This window comes from Rana temporaria, assembly GCF_905171775.1.
Source record: "Rana temporaria chromosome 5 unlocalized genomic scaffold, aRanTem1.1 chr5x, whole genome shotgun sequence".
Classification (NCBI taxonomy): Eukaryota; Metazoa; Chordata; class Amphibia; order Anura; family Ranidae; genus Rana; species Rana temporaria.
The window spans coordinates 82,803-90,403 of NW_024404465.1; positions in this window are offsets into that span (position 1 = coordinate 82,803).

The following is a 7,601-nucleotide window of genomic DNA, read 5'->3' on the forward strand; positions in this document are numbered from 1 at the left end:
TGTCTGAAGAGCTGATGATAAATTAGAAGTTTGGGGATGATGGTTATAGTTTCCCTTTTCTTTGGCTCGACAAATAACAAGGATAATATGAAGAGAAGAGGACCTCCTCCATTCTATAGGATGCCACACATTTCAGAAAGGCAGGCCCAGTGTTTCTGTATGGTTCACCTAAATTTGAATAAAAGTGCTATAGAATTTCATTTGTGGATAAACAGGGAATACGTGACACCATTGGAGGAGGATTAGGAGTTAAGGGTCCAATCTTACTCTATGGCCCCACCAATATCCTTCTGTCCTTTACAAGGGACACTTTTATTGTATCCGATGGGGTGATGGACTACATCTAAGGTAGTGTACAATCACCAATGGTTGGGTTAATGCTGGATTGTCCATCTTGGAACAAATGGAATGATTTATTGCATTAAGTTGCTGAACATTTGCATGGGGCCTGGGGATAAACCCCCGGCTTCTCCCCGGGGAACATGCAGTGCTGAGCCAAAGAGTAATATTCCCCAAAACACAATATCATTCAGTAAATCCCTGATACAAGAATAATTGAGGCAGTACCTGATCACTCAGAATCGCCACATCTCCTAGAAACAGCATGCATTAATTTGTGATTATTATTATTATTATTATTATTGCTTTACGTTAAGTATAGGATTCCTTGCAGGAATATATTGCAACTAAGCTCTAACATTTGGCAGAAACCCCCCAAAACCCTACAAAATTGGCATAGATTCAAAACTCTGGCATGCAAAACCCCCACAAAATAACATGACATGGATCAAAAATCCCCAAATCCATGTCCAGTCCCTAAGTTTTTTTTTTGTTGTCAAGTCATTTCTGATTTTTTTTTTTTACCATGTGACCATTTTCATTTTTTGCCTAAATTTTAAAATTTCGGAACAAAAAAGTGACTTATGCTTTGGCATAGTTATAGAATACTGGGGAAGTCTATTAAGTTTAACCCAGACCTACAACTGGTCAGCGTCCGAGGCCACCATCTACCTAGAGTGTTGGTCAGCCACTGACCTTCAACACAGGTCAACTCCTGAGGTTACATCTACCTATAGTACTGGTCAGTCACTGACCTTCCACCCAGATCAACTCCTGAGGTTACATCTACCTATAGTACTGGTCAGTCACTGATCCTTCATATCCAATACTGGTCAGATCCTAAATCCACCACCTGTCTACAGTATTGGAAAGCCACTGACCCTCTACCCAGATCAACTCCTGAGGTTACATCTACCTATAGTACTGGTCAGTCACTGACCCTCTACCCAGATCAACTCCTGAGGTTACATCTACCTATAGTACTGGTCAGTCACTGACCCTCTACCCAGATCAACTCCTGAGGTTACATCTACCTATAGTACTGGTCAGTCACTGACCTTTCACATCCAATACTGGTCAGATCCTAAGGCCACCACCTGCTTACAGTGTTGGACAGCCACTGACCTTCTACACAGGTCAACTCAAGGTTATATCTACCTATAGTACTGGTCAGTCACTGATCTTTCACATCCAATACTGTTCAGACTCCTGAAAGTCCTACAGAGGTCAACCCCTGAGGTCACAACCCATCTAGAATGTTGATCACCTCCAGGCCTCCTACACTGGTTGACCTCAATGGTCACATCCATCTACAGTACTGGTTAGTCACTGACCCTACAGAGCCAGTACTGGGCAGACCCCTAGGACACCCCATTTATAATATATATAAGTCACTGCCCATCAAACCCCAAATACTGGTCAACCCCTGAGGTCACCATTTACCTAGAGTACTGGTCATCCCCTGACCTCAAACACAGGTCAACTCCTGAGCTCACCACCTACCTACAGCATTGGTCAGTCACTGATGTTTCACATCTAATACCGGTTAGCCTCCAAGTCCACCACCCACCTAGAATATTGGACAGTCACTGACTTCCTACACAGGTCAACTCTTGAGTTTACCATCCTCTTACAGTACCTGTCCGTCACTGATCTTTCACTTCCAATACTTCTTATCCATCATGGCCTCCACCATCCTAGAGTATTAGACAGTCACTGACTCCAAGAACTCCTATGTGGGTTAACCCCTGAGGTCACCACCTCTCTAGAATATTGATGAGTTGCTGACCTCTAGGCTTCAACCCCGATGGTAAACATTTACATACAGTACTGGACAATAACTGACCTCTACACATTCAATACTGGCCAGCCATTGACAATATTGGTCACTGACCTCCAAACATCAACTACTGGTCAACCTTTGAGGCCACAACCCACCTACAATATTTGGTCAATTACTGACTTCCACACCTTCAATACAGGTCAGATTCTATATTTCAATTCAGCCAGTCACTGCCCAAAACTGTAGCTGTGGTCTATTATACATGGACATGCAGAATAGTTAGACTGACCCCCCCCCCCATATCTGCAATCATGGCCAATCTTTGCACCCCCCCCCCCCCCCCATACCTATAATACTGGCCTTTGTAGACCTGTAAAACTGATCAATCACTGGTGTCCCCAACACCCATCTGGACACTCCCTACCCCTGTTGGCCTACAGTATGGGGTTATCATTGGCCCCTGCAGATCTGCACGACTGGTCAATGAAGCTTTCCTTTAATGATGGTCAATCATGAACAGTCTGACCAATAATTCCCAAAATATTTTCAAGGAGATAAAACTAGGTAGTCACTAACACTGTTTTCTGACATATAGTATTGGTCAACAACAGTCTTCAAATCCCAATGACTCTCCAAATCCATAGACTATTACACTGATAAGTCATGACCTCAAAGCCTAACCAAACGCTGACCTAAGGACCGATATTCAAGACTCGGTTATCCAGTCGGCATCAGATATGACCCCCCACAGAAAGCAGCACATTCAAAGATTAAAAGAAAGCACCGGGAGCCAGTGAAACATCTGGTCGCCATGCTATGGTTATAACTATGGATGGATTTATATGTTTATTGTTGGAAATGGAAAGTAACCTAGTTTCTGCCACTCGCATGCATTCCTGTGATTATATGGAGTCTTGCTGCTGTACATGCAATGTAGATTGAGGTCAACACCTCCAAGAACTGAATAGTGAGAGGTCCAGGAGGAGACAAATCCCTGATGTAATAGCCTTACCTTGAGTGCGCCATTCCCATCAACCACTGACTTCTTCTGCTTTGCACCTCTGGTTGGATGGAGAGGTGGTCAGGTGACTCTAATGCCGCGTACACACGATCGGAAATTCCGACAAGAAAAGTTGTACGCTCCATCTGACTTTTTCTGATGGAATTTCCGCCAACAAAAATTTCAAAGCTGGTTCTCAAATTTTCTGACAAGAAAAGTTTTTGTAGGAAATTACGATCGTCTGTATGCAATTCCGACACACAAAAAAAACATGCATGCTTTGAATCAATTCGACGCATGCCTGGAATCATTGAACTTCATTTTTCTCGGCTCATTGTAATGTTGTACGTCACCGCGTTCTTGACGATCAGAATTTGGTGTGACCGTTTGTATGCAACACAAGTTTGAGACAACATTCCGTCAGAAAAAAATCGCCGTTTTTCTTGTCGGATTTTCCGATCGTGTGTACAGGGCATTAGGCCATCTGGAAATTGTCTGTCTATAAGTAGAGGAGGTAAGCAATGGAAGTCAATGATTACTAGGAATGTATTAGAACTGCTTGGACCGGTGATGTAACTGCCTCATTGTGAGAGGTAGCCATGACCCTACTATGGTGGGACGGAGGGGACAGATTGTCTGTGTGGAGGTAGAGGATTGCCATGGAGGACATGGAGGATTGTCTTGGTGGAAGTAGAATAAATGAACATGGTGGAGCTTGGAGGTAGACTGACATGAAAGACGAGTAGGCTTGTACAATTCGAGGTAGACTGACACCAAGGAAATCCATGGTGATCCTGACAATATGAAACAAATATCTTCATTTATTGGTAAAATGATGTAGCGCTGCATTCAGGGATCAGGCTTCGAATAGGATCCCAATTATCCCCCAACAACAAAAATGTTTACCAATAAAGAAGGATTTCCGCTCAAGTGTATCTAAAGTCAAGAACAAAAATGTAATATATTTCAGCTTAGAAATCCTTAGATGTGGTGGCTGCATTCCTTTTCTATTTTTAACCTTGTACACACGACCAGTTTTCCTGTCGGGAAGACTGCCATGACAGCTTTTGGCGGGGAATCCCGGTGTCCTGTCGCATTCGACCCCCCATCACAGATTGCTCCGGAAGTGACGTTCCGTCGCCGCCATCTTGCTACACCCCACACTCCTGCACAGTAAGGATAGAGTGAGAAGGGGGCAGGCGGACATCTTGTTACACCCACCGGAGTTTTACATTTCACACTTATTTTCAACACAAAACGGAGCTTATGTGCTTAAATACAGTAGTGGCCCGGATTCAGATACGAGATACGACGGCGTATCTTTGAGTGCGGGCCGTCGTATCTATGCGCCTGATTCAGAGAATCAGTTACGCATAGATTTCCCTAAGATCCGACCGGCGTAAGTGTCTTACACCGTCGTATCTTAGGCTGCATATTTACGCTGGCCGCTAGGTGGCACTTCCGTATAGTTACGCAATGAATATGCTAATTAGGTATTTATGCCGATTCAGAAACGTACGTCCGGCGCATTTTTTTTACGTCGTTTACGTTAGGCTTTTTTCGGCGTAAAGTTACCCCTGCTATATGAGGCGTAGCTAATGTAAAGTATGGACGTCGTTCCCGCGTCGAGTTTTGAAAATTTTACGTCGTTCATAACTTTACGCCGGAAAAAGCCTTACGCAAACGACGTAAAAAAATCCGCCGGGCGCACGTACGTTTCTGAATCGGCGTATCTAGCTCATTTGCATATTCTACGCTGAAATCAACAGAAGCGCCACTTAGCGGCCAGCGTAAATATGCACCCTAAGATACGACGGCGTAGGAGACTTACACCGGTCGTGTCTTAGCAACATTTAAGCGTATCTCAATTTGAGCATACGCTTAAAGTTGCAACGGCGCGGATTCGGACTTACGACAGCGTATCTACTGATACGCCCGTCGTAAGTGTTACTAAATCTAGCCCACTGTATTTAAGAAAATAAGCTCCGTTTTGTGTTGAAAATAAGTGTGAAATGTAAAACTCCGGTGGGTGTAACAAGATGTCCGCTTGCCCCCGTCTCACTCTATCATTACTGTGCAATGCTGTGGGGTGTAGCAAGATGGAGGCGACAGAACGTCACTTCCGGAGCAATCTGTGATGGGGAGACGAATGTGACAAGACCCTGGCCGTGTGTATGCTCCATGGCAGTTTTCCCTACATGAAAACCGCCGTGAATCGCGGCAGGAAAAATGAGAACATGTTCTCTTTTTTCCTGCCGCGATTCCCACCGGACTTTTTTTCCCGGCAGTTTCCCTATGGAAAATACTGCGGTGGAGCATACACACGGCCGGGATTCCCGGCCAAAGCTCTCATGGCAGTTTTCCAGACGGGAAAACCTCTGGTGTGTACAGGGGGAAAGTTACTGAGCAGGTTCTCGGTTTTCCCCCCGGACTTCCCGGCAGACTTTTTACCGCCGGGAATCCCGGTCGTGTGTACAGGGCTTAAGGCTTTTTTCTTTTATTTTCCCTGGTGATCCTCAGGGCAGTCTTAATAGTATCATGGCCCCTGACCAGCCTGCCCCATTAGAATAAAAAGCAGCAGCAATAGTAAGATGCTCTGCCTCTGGGATTCTTCCTTAACCCCTGGAAGATAAGCAAAATGTCGCAGGTAGAAGGGGTAGAAATGTCATTCTAATTGTAGATTTCTCCCCGTGACGGTCTGCTGCTGTCCCTGCAACCCAGATTCCGGGACATGGCCATCCTGGGACAGCTTAGTAAAAAATCATGATTAGCCCAGCAAATCCAGGACAGTTGGCAAGTATGATATACTGTAAGATTATCATGGGGCCAACATGCACCTGGGTAGTGCCCAGGGGTGCCCATGCCTTAAGACAGCCCTGGTGATCCTGCCAGTCACACACTTCCTGTCCTAGGATGACAAAAATCAATTCTATGGAGGAAACCATGGTGGTCACCCAGGCAGAAGTCCAAATTGTCTAACATGGTGTGTGTGTAGAAATGTGTATTTTGTAGACGGGAAAGAACATTGATTGTGCTTTAAATTGAGCTCACATGAAAATAACAAGGATGCATCATTTCTGGCAGGATCAACCAGTATTTTTTGTCCTTGGTTCTTGGTCTGGAAAAAGGAAAATGAATACAGCCACCACGTCTAAGTACTGGTAAGTGCCAATATATGAAAAAGAAATGTCTTGGGTTTAGTTGTAATTCTTCGGTAACCCTCACAGACTCATCATGAGTACTGGTCGGAAAGGAATGTCCTACACTTGGCTTTCGGGACAACCCATAGAGCAGCCATTCTCAACCAAGGTTCCGTGGAACCCCAAGGTTCCTCCATAGGTTGCCGGAGGTTCCTCGAGCTGTGGTTGATTGTCCCACCATTATGATGGTGCCTGCAAAGTTCCTGGGCCAACATCATTTGGCAAAGCCAGCAGCATGACACAAATGACCTTTTACGCTGTCTGCAAGGGACCCCAATGGGCATTTTCCCCATTGGCTCCCAATGAATTGATTTTAGTAAGGGTTCCTCAATACCTGAAAATAGGAGTTCCTCTGGGGGGGGGGGGGGGGGGGGGGGTTGAGAAAGGCTGCCCTAGAGAGTCAAACTTGTGTTCATATCTCTATGTGTTTCTAACTCTAAATGGAGGTATTGTGTTTTCACCAATAGACTTCAGTGAACGCACCCCCAGGGTGGAAAACACAGATATCCAAGAATGGAATGGAATACAGTACATAGACAGGGGCCTATAGTAAGAAGACACCCCAAACTGTGATGTGACTTATGTTTTTCTAATGGTTATTTGAGAAATGTGAGCCTCCATCAACATGACTGAGAACATCAGCAAAGATTTGGGATACAGAACCTAAAGCTCTGCCTGGTATAATGTGGATCTCCACCAAGGACTTGGTATACCTGGATGGACAGCTATGAAAATAGGGGGCTCCAACCTAGGTGGAAAGCTATGGAAATAGGGGGCTCCAACCTAGGTGGAAAGCTATGGAAATAGGGGGCTCCAACCTAGGTAGAAAGCTATGGAAATAGGGGGCTCCAACCTAGGTGGAAAGCTATGGAAATAGGGGGCTCCAACCTAGGTGGAAAACTATGGAAATAGGGGGGCTCCAACCTAGGTGGAAAGCTATGGAAATAGGGGGCTCCAACCTAGATGGAAAGCTATGAAAATAGGGGGCTCCAACCTAGGTGGAAAGCTATGGAAATAGGGGGCTCCAACCTAGATGGACAGCTATGGAAATGGGGGGCTCCAACCTAGATGGACAGCTATGGAAATAGGGGGCTCCAACCTAGGTGGAAAGCTATGGAAATAGGGGGCTCCAACCTAGATGGACAGCTATGGAAATGGGGGGCTCCAACCTAGATGGACAGCTATGGAAATAGCTGGCCTCCAACCTAGATGGAAAGCTATGGAAATGGGGGGCTCCAACCTAGATTGACAACTATTGAAATATGAAGCTCCAACCTAG